The sequence below is a fragment of the Venturia canescens genome, chromosome 9 (assembly GCF_019457755.1).
Source record: "Venturia canescens isolate UGA chromosome 9, ASM1945775v1, whole genome shotgun sequence".
NCBI lineage: Eukaryota > Metazoa > Arthropoda > Insecta > Hymenoptera > Ichneumonidae > Venturia > Venturia canescens.
The window spans coordinates 11,876,722-11,894,304 of NC_057429.1; the positions used below are offsets into that span (position 1 = coordinate 11,876,722).

General features: G+C 37.1%; 1 long non-coding RNA gene across 1 annotated transcript; it reads left to right on the forward strand.

Annotated features, from left to right (window-relative positions):
- Positions 1 to 7,378: 7,378 nt before the first annotated feature.
- LOC122416090 (uncharacterized) lies at positions 7,379 to 9,032 on the forward strand. Its single transcript, XR_006262057.1, has 4 exons — positions 7,379 to 7,517; positions 8,157 to 8,210; positions 8,439 to 8,738; positions 8,818 to 9,032. It is a non-coding gene; the product is annotated as an uncharacterized lncRNA (long non-coding RNA).
- The last annotated feature ends 8,551 nt before the right edge of the window (positions 9,033 to 17,583 follow it).

Here is a 17,583-nt window from a genome sequence, read left to right on the forward strand (position 1 = left end):
GAAAAACCGAATGGAAGGCAAGCGATCAGACTCGCAGTGACTCCGACATCAGATTGCTCTAGAAAACACAAAGCAAATAGTTAAAACTTTTGTCTCATGATTTCGCTTTTGATTCCAGCTCCACAACTTTTCTGCTCCCTCAATTATGTTCTGCTTCATGTCATAGCGGTGTGAAATCGCTCTCGTTATCAAGATAGTTTATTGTCGAAAATGCGAAGCTGAAGTCACCGCGAAGCTGACAATTAGAAATGATGTTCCTCGTGATTAATAAAGTGGAAATAATCGATCATTCGAATTCGAAACACAATTACAATTAATGAGGTGTAACAACGCCAAATGCGAAATTTCAGCGAGCACGTGATGAAGGGATGGTCCAATCCCAAACTGAGACTCTCGGAAAGGTATAAAAGCAAAATAACGTTCAGATACAGTATCAGTTTGGGATATTAGCAAAGAATCCGAAGAATTGTTCGATCGTGTTTCAATTCGTTTGTCATACATATTTCAACCTATTCATCGAGCATGGTAAAGCGTTTGGCCACCGTCGCTGCTCTTCTCGTTTTCGGGATCGTTGCAGTTCATTCCAGGCCTGATGGAATATCAGCAGTAAGTCCACCGCGTCAAGATCCTTCGAAACTGCAGTTTTTAAACGTTGCTTAATCGAAACCTTCGTTGACGTGAAAATTCATTTTCATTTCAATGAGAAGAACTGAATCTCTCTCACAGTTCGGCTACTTCGAGTAACATGATTCTTGGATGATAGCAAACTTGTTAATCGAAACGAAAATTCATATTCCACAACAATGTATAGACAATTGATTTGGTTTGATACGTGAAGAAAAAATCCGACTATCAAAATTATTTGTTATTTTCCACAAATCATGTTGGATAAAGTAACAATAAATTTCAACGAATTTTGAGTTATATTGAACTGACCAGTATGATTTGATTTACAAAATATTTATTATTCTCAACAACGCCGTTTAGATAATTCGATACTTCATATTCGAATCAATATATCATAAAAGTGTATGTGAATTAAGAAGAAATAAACAAATGTTTCGAGTTCTTCGAACAAAGGATTTGGTTTCACTCGTTTGGTTAATTCACGTAAACAACAATTTAGTGATTCGAATAAATGAACTTATTTATATTTATCGCAAGCGGATATTAAATCAAGCAACAAAAATATCAACTAAAGACATTTAGTTATTGCAACGATTTTTTTCCCCAGTGTACTGCATTTTTGTAGAAACAAACAACAATTTGTTTGCAGCATTCACAAAATGTGAGAATGTGCGACGACAAAAGATATTAATGAGAAATTAATTCGAGTATTTCTGCATCCGCCATCTTGAAGTTTTTATCTTTCTTTCTAGTTGAGCAATGATCGAGTTTTGGGAAATTCCGACCTGGTGGGTGAGAACGACAGTTCTGACTCGCGTGACGTTGCTGCGGTCTTCGAACGCGGAAGGGTTAAGAGAGACGAAAGTTCGGACATATTGAGAAAAATGATTGATAAAAATGCGAAAATCACCGAACTCGGGCGGGCAGCGGCACAGGCAGACGCTGCAACTAGACGACGGATCGAAGAGAATCGTCAACGAGTAGAGCGCTTTCGAAGCTACGTTGAGAATTTACAGCAGCAAGGTCTTGCCAGAGGCGCAGCGATTCGACGCGCCATCGACGAAAACCCTGATCTGGCCAACCAGTTAGTTGTTCATGGGAATCGCCCAAATTGATCCCAATTGATTTGTGAAAAAATGGATTTTATTCAGCATTTTAGATGCCGCGTTAGAACAATAAATAATGCTTCAACAAAACGCACTTTTTACGTTGGCTAAAATCAAACATTCTACAGAATTGATAATCAGCGAACAATGAATTTTTTTTCATATTTCCCATGAGATCCGTAAAATTTTATTCGCGGGACAAAAAAACTCACAATTTCGTTTATTCGATAAATCGCTAATATTCGAAAAGTATTTTCTAAATTTTATCGTTATATCGCGATCGTTCTTCGCTGTTTGCGACAATAAAGATCGTCCGCAATAGCTCTATTCCGTCTCGTTAGATTAAGACCGAACTCTGATCAAATATCTACACAGGTGCGTAGAAAAAAACTTTTCGTACACGCAGAAAGTTGTTTTTCGTTCTGATGGTGTAATCTTTTCGAAAAATTGTTCGACGTTAGTCTCTGAAGAATTTTTTGTGAAGCAATCGGTGGGTATAAAGGAAAGAACTTTTCGTCTTTCTCAACAGACTTGAATCACTCATTGCTGGCACCAAGTACTTTCAGTTATTATTTCATTGTGAAAGTATTCAATCGAGAAAAAAAAACACAAAATGCAGAAACTTCGGTACGTCGCCGTTTGGTTCCTCATCGTCGCCATTGTCGGGGTAAGAAACGTCAAACTTTTAGTATAATTTATCGTGGAAACAATGAAAAACTTGTAAAGTATCTCAGGAGGTCATTGGTTGATGTTTGAACGACTTTTTTTGCGCAGGTATCCGCGTTCGGAAGGCGACCTCCAGCTACACGATTCGCAGAGAATTTCGACATGGAAAACGTACGTCGCTAGGAAAACAAATATCACGAGTTCAGAAATCAGAGCGGTCCATGCGAGTCTTTCCCAAAATCTTGGATAAAAACATTTTTTCACAGTGATTTTTTTTCACTTTTTCATAAACCAAAATTATTGCAATAATGACTAATCTAATGCTGAACGATCCTAGAAAATATCGAGTTTCCAAGAAATATTAACAACGTTGGAAACAAATTATTCTTTCGTGTACGAGTTTCTTCTTCCCTTTCACAAGGTTCGAATGAAAATACTCGGAACATGTGTGTACAAATTTCAGCTTATAAAATCCGGCTTCGATGGAACTTTGGACGATTTGCACGACGCTTATGAACAAGGAGAATTGAATGACGTGACTACCCATAAGCCTCTCGTTTTTAATATGAATTAGAACAGGAGTTTATATACGCCGGATAAAAGAACAGTCGATTAACCAGCAGAATACAATTCAGGCAGATCAGAACAAACCGAAGAATCGGACTCACAAATGAAGCAGAGCTTTTTTTTAATGCGATCCATTTGATGCCATATTCGTGTCAATATCGACGTATCCTGGAAGCCATTGAATGTGCCAAAAATGATCATTCAATAGTTCTTGTATTTTCTTCATCCATTGAACTTGTGATGCAAGAAAAAAATAAATAAATAAATAAAGTAGTGAAAAAATATAACGAAGACTGTGTTGATTTGTATAGCTACTAAGGTAGTTCATGCCCGAAACGATTTTCTTCGGAAAGTTTTAAAATTTCGACAGGATTTCAAATGGCTAGTCGACTCGCACGTATACCAAATTTTAAAGGGTTCGCTTATTGGTTATTGAGATAAACGGGATTATGCGCGTAAAACATTGTTTATCTTTCGATCGAACGAATGAATGAGCCTTACGGAATTTATAAAAAAGTGCTCAATAACAATTGTTGAGTATACAGGGTGTCCCAAAAACCAACGATGATATTGCTGCTGGTGACAGGGCAGGTCATAGAGATGCAGAAAAACCAAATATGGCCTTAGTAAAAATCTCATAGTTTCCGAGATATTCGCCCTTTGCGAAATTCTTGAAAATCTCCAAATTGTTGATTAGAAAAAGAAGAAAAATCAGACCTCGCAACAATGTTGCTTCTGTGAGACAAAGCTAACAGTTTACTGTGTTAAGTGTACTGTGCAACGGTAATCAGCGTCAACATTATTGCAAGGCCGAGTTTTCTGCTTTTCCGAATCAAAATAGCTCGATAGGGTTGGACGAAAAATCATATTCGAAGATTGTTAACACATGGACCAGCGACGCGTGGAATGAGATTTGATTGCAGTACCCCATCGAACTTTCGTTTTAACTTAGAACAATCATTATTTGGCCAATTGACTTCGGCTCGGTCTATTAAATATTAAAAAGTGACCTGCTGTCTTTCTGAACTCGTATTACTGCGTTGATACAGTGAAATTTTGACTGTGCCGCGCATCAGTACACTCAGCAGAAATATGCTATATTAAGAGGATGGACCAGTCGGTATATCGCAACCGTGAGTGCGAGAGAGATAGCTGAAAATTTCGAAATCAAAATTCTTTGACACAGTTTGACCGATTAAAAACAGACTCTGTCAGACGATTTTTGCCATCGTTCTGCGTTCTGCGTAGGCTGACAAAGCCTTTTTTAATCGGTCAAACCGTGTCAGAGAATTTCAATTTCAAAAATTTTAAGTGAGGTTAGTCGATTGATCCGTACTCTTAAGGATATCTTACGTAAAGATTGCACGAAATTCGTAATCCACGACAGCTCACAAAACCGTGGTAACGTCGCATCGGGGTAACATATATAGCATACTATTTCACTCTCTCTAAATGAGATAATAAAGTCAATGTTTGGGAAAAAGCCTTTAAAGGCATAAAAAATGCAATTTATTTAAACCAGTTTAAATACAACAAGAATGAATAAATTGAAAATTATAAGTGGTGTGAATAATAATGTGGTCGAGATATTCGATGTAGATTAGGAGGAAATTAGTTTCGACTACTTTAGTGATTGCGAGGAGGAGATGATTCTCGATTCTTATGGACTTTTGAAGTGGCTCTTATCGAGGGTCAGACCTCGGGCTTCGGATCGGCTGGCCAGACCGATCGCTGTCGTGTTTGAATACAATTTCTATTGAAATTGTTGTTTTATTTGTATAATAATAGTTGAATGAATGGGTGTGGAGTTGATTATATTAAAAACGAATATTAATAAGAACTTTTTAAGTTGAGAACGTTGCGTGTGCAATAAATGATACTCGAATCGAACTGAACTGAATTTTGAGCTTTCTGGTTATTTTAAGTTCGAAATTTTGTACCCGCCCCAGATTGGCTTACGTCTAGTTCACTTTGCTGATTCTTCGAACGTGCTGCGTCCACTGAAGAAGAAAAATCCCTTCCGAATGAATGCATTCCATTCTTCATTAGCATACTTTTATCGACTCAACGATCGCGAGTGTTGAAAAGTATCGAACACTTTTGGTAGCAAGATTTTTAACAACATATAAAGGCAGCATTTCTTCCGATTTGTCTTCAGTTCAACGTACCGTTCGCCTACAAGAAATTGCGTTTCGTTCCGTGCTTGATTTTCTTCTAATAAATCAGTTATGGATAAGCGTAATTGTGCAGCGATTTTACTTTGTGTTTTTGGGGTCGTTGGAGTTTACTGTGATCCTGAAACAGATCGGGTAAGTTCGGTTTTAATAAACACTTGTAGTTTCGCTCGAATTTCATCAAACTTTCGTCAATAGTTTTCTACTAAAACTCAAAGAGAACTTGATTCATTTGAATCGACCATGAATTTCACCCCTTCGTGGCGTTTTTCATCGTTCAATAAATTTTGTATCGAATACGTGTCTTTATTTTTAGACAAGCGCAAGGCTTCCGTCGCTCGGATCAGTTTCAACTTTTGACGAAGTTGAGGTGAATTTAGAAGTAATAAATTTTCGAAAGTGCACGAGAATCTTCTCCAGAAACTAAACAATTCATAATTCTTTGTCTATATTTGAACGGAATTATTCATGTTTTGTAAAGATCAAAATATATTTTGAACGTTACCGATGATTTCATTTAAAAATTACCTTACTTTTACCAAATTTTACGGTACTAACGTTCGGCTGATTCTTTCATAACAGGCCAATTTTCAAGTTGCTATAGAAACCGCCAAAAATTTCAAGCTTCGTGAGTCCCATTCGCCACTGGTGTTATCCGACCAAGAGCGTTCTGGAAGGAAAAAAAGAGAAAATAAACTTGACAAGGAGGCCATAAAAGGAAAACACCAACCGAGAACCCGCACAGTTGACGAATTGCGAGCTGCCAATGCTGCGAGAATCGCGAATGAGGCAAGACAACGGGAAATAGCGGATCGTCAGAATGTCACGCGCGAGTACCAACGTATTATTGACGGTTTCTTGAGGCAAGGACTAAGCAGAGCTGCAGCTATTGACCGCACTATTGCAGAGAATCCAGTTCTGGCAGGTCAACTACTTCGATACAGCATAAATCGTTATTGACTTTGGTCAACAAGATCGAACCTCTATCAATATCGAAACAGACTCGGATTGTTTTTATAATAAACTCAATAATTTGTCATTGCGACGAAAAATCGAGTTGAATCCAACCGTATTTTCGCTCAACCGAATTCCATGAAGATTTTTATTAAAATGGTACAAATTGTAAGAATCATTATCAGGCGAATGGATTAAATTATTGAATCAACAAACGAATAGAATGTGGAGAAAGCATGGTTTTATGAATAAAAGAAATGGATAATCTGACAAATACATCAACGAATGGGATACAAAATACTTGTAATGAACCAGTATATGAATATGTAGACAAGTAGTTTTTAGTTTTCGTACCAGTTTTGGCACGGAAACCAAAAAAAACCTTATCAGTCAAGCGGTTAATAATGAAAAAAAAATCGAATGTAAAAATGAAACGTTTTTCACTCTGTATATTCTAACACGGCTCCATAGTTCTCGAAAATCCCAGATCAATTTATCAACGTTCAAAGTAGAAATTTTTGGTTGACAAAAATTTGCAAAAAATCTGGTAAAATTTGAATGTGTTGGAATTGAAGAAGTAAAAAATGTTTCTCTCCAAATTTTTCAAAAAACCCCATTGTTTTACTGCAGTTACCACGATCAATGTACTCGAGGTTCCGCTGAAAAATAAATAAAAATAAAAATATATCGGAAAATTGAGGGGACAAAATGTTTTATCTGAACCTGCGGCCCAGTTGAAAAAGAAATCAAACGAACCAAAATATCATGCAATGTTCTTCGAAACGACGTAGTACCCGTAATAAAAGTCATAGAGACTTTTCGAATACACCGAAGTAAAGCTAAAATGCCTTCCTTTCAAAATGCGTCTTGTTGCATCGAAATATTTAAGCCAGTCTCTCCCGCTCGGGGTCGAATGAACGGATTTACTTGCAACAGGGATCAATTGAAAGAGAAAAATCGAAAAAAAATCATCACCGATTATCAGATTTTTAACTGCAATGGTTTGTCCGTGAGAACGGTTCGAAAAACGTTATGACGTCATAAATCGATATATTCGCTTATATAAGAGTGCGGCAGGGCTCGCGCTGCCTGAGCTTGTGTGGATGTCTTTCGGTGCCCCGTACACGCTACGACGTCAGGTTTACCTGTACAGGCACAAGGCACAACTGCACAGGCAAACCTGTCAGGTGTACCGTAGCGTGTATGGCCGGCTTTACACTCTCCTGCCGCTACCGTGTCTCTTGATTTTTTCTACCAGCTCTTAGCAGTTATCACCGATATCATCCAGTGATCAGATATCGAGCGTTCAGCACTGACTTGCTTTTTAATGAACGCGTCAATTATGTGGAGACTTAACTACGTCGCAACTTTATTAACCATTTTCGGGATCATCGAGGGTTATTCTTACCCTCAACTGAACAAAGTAAGTCTGGAATTTTATGGAACGAATGGATTTATATTGAACTTCATTGATCTTTCCTACACTTTTGAAATGTCAATATGAATACTCCTATTTACATGGAACCACGAAATTTATGTGATTAGAGGAAAAAAATTGAGAGGTCAAAATAAGCATTAGAACAATGGAAACCGGTAATTAATGTTGAATTTTCGGAATTAAAAATCTTCGGTAAAAAAATCTGCGATTACTTTCGTGGACAGTAATGAAAATACATAAATTTCCGTACAAATACTGTTTCATTTTGAAAATTATATAAAAAAGAGAATTTTTGAAAAAAATTTTGAAAAAATGAATGTTTTTTTTTTATCCAACATTAAAAAAAAAAAACATGTTCTGGAAAAAAAGATGTTTTTTGTTCATTTCGGGACAATATGAAAGCTGAAAAAAAGTCAAAAAAATATCCCGAATTTTTCGGGTTTCCCGTTTGGTCTCCCCTACATAATGCGAGAAATTTTCGATTCCATTTCAACGAAAACTATGACACTTTGTGCAGCGAACATGTGAGATTGTATACCTGGTTTTTATTTCGCCAATGGGAATTATTCTCTTTAATTATCTCGCAGAAAAACTCATCATCCTACATCCAAGTCGTTTTTCCAGTTTGCAGATACGTTCCCAGGGCTCGAGTTTCATCGGGATTTTGAATACGAAGAAGTGAGTTATCCCGCAATTCATCAGGAAATGAGGGTTGAAAAAATAAATAAATTAAGAGTCGTTAGAGTCGATCGTACGTTCGAGATTGTCAAATCGTGTAAGGTCGTTCCAATCCCTCCGACCATTCCAACCGAACCCGATGATTTTTTGAGCAGAACAATAATTGACGGAACATGTGTCTCTCTCCTTTCTATGAAATTCGATAATTCAATCACTCTTTTTATTTAGTTAAATGCTTTTTCGATCCGACCCACGTATATTCGCAATACACAAAACGATTATTCGGATTTGGAATTACATTGGAAAAAAAAAGACGGAAGAATAAGTAAAGATGCGAAACCTGATGCTTATGGCGATTCGTCGGTGAAAATGTCTGAGCGAGAAAGAGATTTTGCACTTGAACCACAGACAAGACAAAGCTCACGCTCCAAGGCAAAGAGAACTGGAACGACATCGAGAGCAAAGGGACCAATTTCGAGACTTCGTTAGATCTCATGACCGGGAAGGCTTGCCCGACACTCCGCAGAGGTTCGTACGCCTAAAGTTTGTCAATTTCATATGTCGTGGTATCAGAAAAATATTGAAAATTTCATATATTTTTAAACAGCGTAAGCGACGGTTTGGCGCATTATGAGGGATCAACCAGTTTAATTCGAGAATAAAAACCTCCCGAACTCGCAACCTCGAAGCAGCGATTACAGAAATGTTGTAACTGCTGTCCGCAAAAATCTTCGTTTTAAATAAGCTGTTGGTGAACGTTGACTTTCTGATGTACTGAGGAAATTTTTCTTCAGCCTGAAATTATTAAAGAGATTCGATTGTTTTAGCAACAAAAATGATTCTTTTTGTCTTTTTTGTTATTGTCCAACCTTCGTCCAAAATACTTCTCTCGTCCCTTCGACTCCTCTCCCTCGTATTCCTTCGTGTGCTTGAAATCGATTTTTCTACTTTGCAAAAAATTTGCAAAGGAGTTTCGGTACAGGCGATACAATGTTACCGTGCTAAACCATGCTAAAAACACAAAAAACTTCAAAAAGTTCAGAATTTTATAAAATTTGATGAACATATTCTTTAGTGCCAAATTTGGGAATACAAATTTTTTAAGATTTTTCTTCTACACCGTTATCGAGTAATTGATCACTAAAGTTCACGTGTATAAGCATAGCGTTTCCATACATTCCGGGCGTAAGAAATCTGCTTTAATGAGTAATTACTCGATAACTAAGTAGAAGAAAATTTTGAAAAAATGTGTGTTTTCGCACTTGATGTTGAAGAACATTATCACCAAATTTGATCAATTTCTTAATATATAGACTTCTGTACCGAAACTCCTTAATAATAATCTATAGATTGAAATCTGCAAAACACTAATGGTGACCGTAGAAAATGTTGGCATTATTTCGTCGACATATGTGTCAAAACGGTTGAAAAATTCAAGTCCATTACAAAGCTCAAATTGTCGTCTAATGTTCCCGATTCAATTGACACATTTTCCCGAAAATTTGCTCTTCATTTTGCTAGAATAACCTGGCGTTATAGATAACTTTAGCGATCGCGTTCGTCATCATCATTTAAATTCAAGTCTCTTTACGACGTGTACTTCAATAATATTATCATAATATCAATAATAGTATCAATAAATCAAAAATCAATAAATTAAAAAACATCAAAATTTTCAATATTTGAAACCTGCACAAAAGTATAAGTCTGAGAGAAACTTGAGGCTTCAACCAACGAGACGGATAATCATGAATTATTGGTTTCATATTTTACTGCGTCCATTCCTTTTCTACAGTCCCATCTAATACCCAAAATCAGTTGAGACTCTTGGACACTCCGGACATTAAAGTTTGTGTCCAAACTCTTCACGGAATCGTTGGGAAAATTTAAGGTATTCCTCTCACGAACCCGAGAGGAATACAAATAACTGATTTTAAATTACAGTAAAGTAAAAGTGCATGCGAATAGATTAGATGAGCAATTTAAGGTCAGGTTATCGAACATTTAATAAAGAATGAAAACTTGAAAAATCGTAAAATTTATACGAGAATTTATGAAGATTCCATCGTCACCACATTTACATTTAATACTTCATATATTAAATAATTCTAAATTCCTGCTACAAACTGTCTCACAGATAGAAAAAAAAATGTAAGGAATCCAATGTGACGATAAAAATAAAGGGTTACCGAATCCTTAAAAGAGACGTTAACGATAGAAGTTGGAAAAATGGGACAAAAACAGAAGCTTTTTCAATATAACCGGACTTCTCAAAGGTTAGGCAATTTTTGAGCGCCCCAATCTGCGCCACCAAAAAATATGCTCATACGAAAGGAATACCTTAAGGAAACCTATCATTTTTCGACAAAGAAATTAATAAAGAGAAAAAAAAAAGTATCGAATTCATCGATCCACGCGCAATGGCAACAATCGAAAAACAGAATACGATGTAATGACAGCTGGTTTATTCGAAAAATATTTGACGTCGCTAATGAAAATGATAAATGATATGATTTAGCAGCAAATGAATTATTGAATATCGACTTTTCTCTGACACTTATCACTCCGGCATATGAAAGCCGTACACACATTGAAAGTTATTGAATTTTTTCGTTAGTTATATCCAAGATTTCGCAAAAAAAAAATCGATCGTTGTTTTTCGTGGAGATTCAAGAATACATGAGTATTTTAGTTTTTAAACTTTACCATTGAAAATCGGCTGAAATATGAAAAAATATTTGATAAGAAATCATTCGGATTACACGACAAATGGATCAGTAACGTTTGACAACGCTGCATTCAATATACGTTCGCATGTCAAGTCAGTTCGACCTTTTGGTCATATTTCGTCGTTCGTTAGGTTCGCCACGTTTTGTTTGTAAATTTTTACAAAACGACGATTTTTATCCCGGTAAACTTTTTCATCGTTCATTTTTTCATTTTTCTCCACTTCAATACTACTTTGGACAGTAAACTCACTTCATAACCTATAAAATTTGTAAATAAAACTGACAGCGTGACATCAACAGCAGCGGCAGCTGCTGCACCACGCTAGTCAAAATGAATTCTACAAACGTTTTTTTAATAATAAAATTGTATAAAAATGTTGGCTCTTTACCAATTATATTTCTAAAATAATAAAATTATTGTTTTCAAGGAAGTTTCGTCTTGTGAAATTTTCAAAAAATATAGTTGTTGCAAAAATCACGTAGCCGTCACCCATTAACCTTAATGAAAAATAAATGAATAAAAAAAAAAGAAAAAAAAACGAGAGACATTTTCCTGTAAGAATCGATTTTAACGAACCAAAAGTATTCAGTTATTTTAGTACTTCGCGTCGAGCCACTTTCGCGACTCTTCGTGCAAAGAATGACAGTTTTGAATTCTTTTATCCCTATGTATAAAAAAAATAAAGAATCTTGATTACTGCGAAACGTTGAAAGAGGACTCTTTGCGATATCAATGAAACGATGAATTTTGCGAAGATGATCTTTTTGTTAAGAATTCGTAATCGAGACGATTCAAAAATCGGACTGTTCAGATATGTAAATTCGAATGGTTTGACATAACGAGTGGAATAATCATCGGGCATAGACGCTCAAATTACTGTGTGCACAGCTGTTTTTCTTTTCACGATCCAGCAGATTTTCTGTGCAACAAAAATTCAACAGCTGCGGATTTCATTCATTAATTCATTCCGGTTGAATTAAACACGGATTTTCCAGTTCCTCAAACCGAATGTTCCTATTTTAAGGTGATCTATCAGCCGATACATACTGAGAGAAAAAAGTCATTGCAACAACGAAATGTGGCATTACGGAGTGCCAATGAAATATTTAATCATTACAAGATTGAAAATGATTGAATGACCAAATTGTTTTAGCTCAAACTACAGATTCATTCTCTTCGAAAACATTGCAGTTGCGAACGAAGAAAACTCTTCCAATAGCATCAATTTCTATTGAATCAATACATTTTTTTCTCAGTGTAAGAATAATCCTGCTGCACGGTTTATTCCGAGTAGCTTAGTATTCGAAAGAAAAGAGAAGTTACACGCTATTCACTTTTTATCAAAGAACAAGGCGTAGCTTGTATTTTTCTCAAAAAATCAAGGCTGTCGAGTAAACCGTACAACGTCATTTTGGAGCCATCTCTCTCGCATTGACGCAACTGATAGATCACCTTAATCGAATGCTCGAAGTCCCCGATAAAAAGCGGTGTGGAGTGAGAGACAAGAGCTTAATTACTAGTATATAAAAGTTTCCAGAAATTCATATTTTTTTCTCAGTAAACTGTGTGATGTCAATGATGCAGAAGGAGCATTCTGACCAGGTTGATGATTGCGTATTTAACACCAGTTATATAAAATCTTAACGCTTCCAGTCGGTATATAAAAGCACCGGGCTCTCGTATATTCGACAGAACTCACCCAAAATACCGAGTGACTTGAAGAATCCGTTTTTCGCCGACAGCTACGATGGAGAAGAGTCATTGCCTGGCGATTTTGCTCTTGATTTTTGGATTCGCTGCCGCAGCGAACGCGTATGTGCGAGGAACCGAAGTAAGTGCGCAAAATCTTTCCATATTTTAATCTCTCTCCGATCGATCGAAACTTAAACTTTTTTCCTCGCAGCCCGATGGAAGAGAAGCGTCCCCGGTGGTCGAGTCAGTCAAAGTCGTGGGTCAAAATCAGGTGGGAATCCAAGACAAAACGATTTGAATGACGATACATTCGCTTACGATTCTCTCTTTATGTTTCGATTCTCCGAACAACTTTTTCAGGAAAGCAATGAGGTCTACGCTCAGAGCACCCTCGAGGAGTCGAAGCCACTCTATGATCCATATACTGAAATGGTCAATTGCGGCGAGAACAACAACAGGGTGAAGAGAGAAAGAATGATGACTCCTCCCGAAAAAGGAGCGATAGGACAGCAGGCCACAAGGAATCTTAATGTTGCGAGACAAACTAACGAACCGACAAGACAAAGGGCCGAGGCCCGAGAAGCGGCTAGACGTGCGATGAACCAAAATGTACGCTTGGCTGAGGAAATCGAAAATCATTGGAATCGCCGGGACCAGAATCGACACTGAAAGCCATCAAATCTGCTGATTTAATTTCAATATTTCTGTAAAACCGCATTTGACGATTCTCTGAGTTTGTAACAGTTTTGGAGAGCACGTAATGGAGGCGCGAATTGGACGCGGAAGTTTCTTTAATTCGAATCCCATTCCTTGCTCGAACGATTGTAATATCAGTGTTTGTATTCGACTTCAAAAAAGTGAAAAATAACTCAATAGAAACGTTGAAGAAAATGGAAAAGTAACCGGTTTGATTCCTCCCTCCAGTTCCCGAGCCTTCGTTCTCGAAAACGAGCAAAAGGTCTCCTGACTAAAAACATCCGTGTGCGCAATATCGAATTTTGCGAGTTTTATTTTGTCGTATATGAATATAATTTGAATATGCTGTTATTTACATATAGCTTTGGACTTTTGATGATCACATGTGTACTAATGACGGCATAGTAACTGAAAATATATCTGGTCGAATTATAATTTTTATGCTTGGAATTGTAACCAACCACAGCTTCCCTAACCACGATTCCAACTTAGAAACAAATATGCAAGTTCGTAAAAAATTGAAAGTGAGGGGAGCTTGTTTCCATTAACTTCAAATACGACTTGAAGAGAAGAATTTTGCGAAATCGAATTTGGCTGGCCGATATCACATTAAATTGTGTAAGAAAGCGACGGCACAGAATCCCCGTAGTCGAAGGGCAATTACGGAGTCGTTTGTTTTATTCTCGGTGAAAATATTATTTCAGATTTAAACTTTTAGGTAATCTCAACACCAAACTTGTCAATGACGTTCTTATTAAAATGATTTTTATTATTTCTTCGGCATGGAATTAACTTTTTAGACGATAACGCGTTGATGCCTACAGAATATTTAAATAATATATCAATTCTACACTGAAGGTCACAAGTGACGGTTCATTATCATTAAAGTCAGCATGATTTGTAAACATTCATTTCATTTGATCCTTATACTCTTACATATCGATACGAAAGGTTATTTTATTGGTTAATGTTGTTTAAAAAGTACTTTAAACATAGAATCTCAGTCCCCAACTTTTCACTGGATTCGATTGGAATTTTATTAATTGGTGATTCGAAAATTCTGGATAAACATAGACACATTGAAAAATGTGTGATCCTTAATAACCTGTAAAATTCCATACGCTTATTCGAAAATGACAGACACGTGGGAAAAAACCAACATTTAGTCATCGTAATGAAATTATTTTTCGTCTTTTAAGGAAGTTGAGGCTGTACAGTCATTTTTTTACCCAAAAGTGATGACCTGTACCTTTCAAAAGTTAGGCCAGTTTACAGTTTGGCAATGTTGCATACACTTTAAAGAAAAGTTGGGGAAAAAAAGACGAAAAACTGGTGAAAGCTCAGTCGAAAACACGAACAGTGACGATCCTAGCCTCAAAAAACTGCAGGGAAAACAGATTATTATTAATATAATCTCAGCAAATCTCCTAATAAATCTGAAAAGAATTGACATTATTCGGCAAGCCTTGCTCATGTTACCCAAAAAATTTCATATTTTTAGCATCATTTTTAACGGAGATATCACTGAATGTGTCTTGACTTCCATAAGATTACGTGTTATTTGGCCGAAATTGTTATTGATTTTTCTCAGCAACGACGCTCCTAAACTGTCTGAAAATTTAACTGATTTTTTTTTACACTTCACTTTATAAGATGCAATAGGTTTGAAAGCGGTGACATCATTTTCATTCTAATGCCTCAACTTCCTTAAAGTGCCCGAAAAGTACAGCTAACGGGAATAAAATAGTTTTTCAATATTAAAACAACCACATATTAATTATAATTTTCATGGTATGTATTCATTAGAAAATTGTTTCTAATGGTTCCCTCATACGATCATAAACTTCCATTTCATTCGAGAGCTTATTTGATGTACAATCAGTTGGATGCAATCTATGACTTAATTTATTTAAATTGTTTCGTCAGAAACTTCGTTAAACGATAATAAAAATACATTAAAAAGCAGCATTTATTGATTGAAATTCCACGAGGATTCTTATAAAAATCACCTGGTGTAAGTTCGACTGAATTTTTATTTCTTAACAATTTGACAAACGTGATTATATATTTGTCTAGAAAACTCGACTAGAACGCGCGCGCCTGAGCTGGTTTGATTAAATTTGGCGTTGAATATCAAAACAGCAAAGACGATGATGGCAGGGTGGTTTCCTGTCGAAAAACCGATGATTCTTTTTGTCGAGACTCCATGCATACACTTTCCGAATAACCTGCAGTCCCAGAGCGCTAATAAATCAATGAGTAACGGGCGTTCGATTAGAAGCGCGACCCTCGTTCGCCGCGAGCAGTGTTGCATTCGCTGCATAATTCTCACGAATTACAGCCTCGTTTTCCCCTCGTATTCTCGATTATCCACTGACTGTTGCACAATGTGTTTTCTCCCTGGAAATAACTGGTCCCAGTTATTGGAAAAAAACGATCAATTGGATGGTACTGGATCGAATCGACTCCGTTTCCCAATTCAATCCCGATTTCCTCCCAACGTATGAACGTGTTTCATCGACGAAACAAGAGATTGGAGTATTCCCTGGAGACCCATTAAGGGGGGGTATGCTAAAAAAGGGCAGAGTCCTTCAGAATCGTCTCACTACTATCAAAAGTTCTGAAGTTCTCCTGCGGTGAAACGCTCACCTATGAATCAACGACACGAATTAAAATCGTCCAAACACATGCAGAAAGTGACCGCGTGTTTGCTGTCAGGTTACTCACAATGCAATAACAATGTGTTTCGACCAAGTTGAACTAACTTCGGTACAACGTCGCGATTGAATCGACACAAAAATGAAGCCGTTCCTGTGGTTGAGGACTGTCTCCAAGTCCCGGAGGAACAAGAGAGCTTGGGAAAGTACTTGTGTCTCTGATGCGTATTATTATAAGCGATTATTATTAGTATTATTATTGTTATTGCTAGAGAGGATATTAAAGCGATGCTGCGGCGGCGTGGAGTGTGGGACAATTCGCGACAGTTCACCCTGTCACTTATTCATCTTTCACCTCGACACGCGACTCGCGTGAGGGGCTCGACACATTTGCAGAGCTCCCTCACACACGAGCGTCTTTGTGCGCTCGTCCAGATCGCATTTACAGACAGCAATTCGTTTTGTATTGTCGTATGTTAGAATGGACTATAAGTTGTAGTAAATTCACTCAGAAATATTAAATCGACCCCTGGACGCGGAGAATCAGGGCGAAGGGGAGGCGAAATAATGTTCCACTTCACCATGAACCCATGCGCACATATGAATATGCCTCTGCCTCGCGAAACTTTTCATGGAGCTAATGGAAATAATGGAATTGTGGCAATTTCGATGTAAACTTTCTACCACTATGGTTAATTAAAAATGATCGAGTGCACGCCGTCCGACAATGGAGATGAAATGAAAGCTCGACACACTCACTGGCTGCGGATCGAAATCATTCATTTTCCTCGATTGTTCGTTTTATTATCGCGATTATTTTCACTGCCCTTTCCTCCTCGATTTTCCTCCACTTCATTCCTTTTTTTTCTCTAATTATACAACGCGCTATTTAATATAATCAATTTATCGAAAATATTTGGGCTTTGGATGATGCAGATAGAAATAATAGGCTCGAAAAGCGACGAATCGTCGCACAGATATTCCTCTCCAGTCCATTTACAAAATCCACGCTCAAGCGATCTTGCACTCATGAAAAGATTGTTTTTTTCTTTCAATCGCAGATACAACTCATTTCATCGAGCCTCGGACTCGCACAGATCTTGGACCGGATCGCCTCCCCTAGTCTACCGTGGAGTGTCTTCTCGTCTGCCACTGAATATATAAATCATCGTGCACGAGGCGTTCCATGCTCATTGGGCGGCAGAGTAACAACCGTCCTCTTTACGGCTCTGCTTAAAAACAACGCTGCTCCAAACAGCCCTGCTCTCAAATTTGCAAAACCAACACAATGCAATGTCTCCTATTTTGTCATTAATAATAATCTCTGATATCCGTCTAGACGTGTTAAAGAGTAGAGACGTTATTCATGCATAAAATAAATATCTTTAGAGTGGAAATGTTATCGAGTTAATTTTTAAGAGTCGAGTTATGTTGCAGCAAGTCAACAATTATACTCTCGGTGAATGTATTCAAGAACAGTTCTCTTCTAAATACGTGTTTAAGGAGGATGGATCACGAAATCAAAATAATGAGAATTTTATAAAATTTGGTGATAACACTCTTTGGCATCAAGCATACAAATACAATTTTTTTTTAAT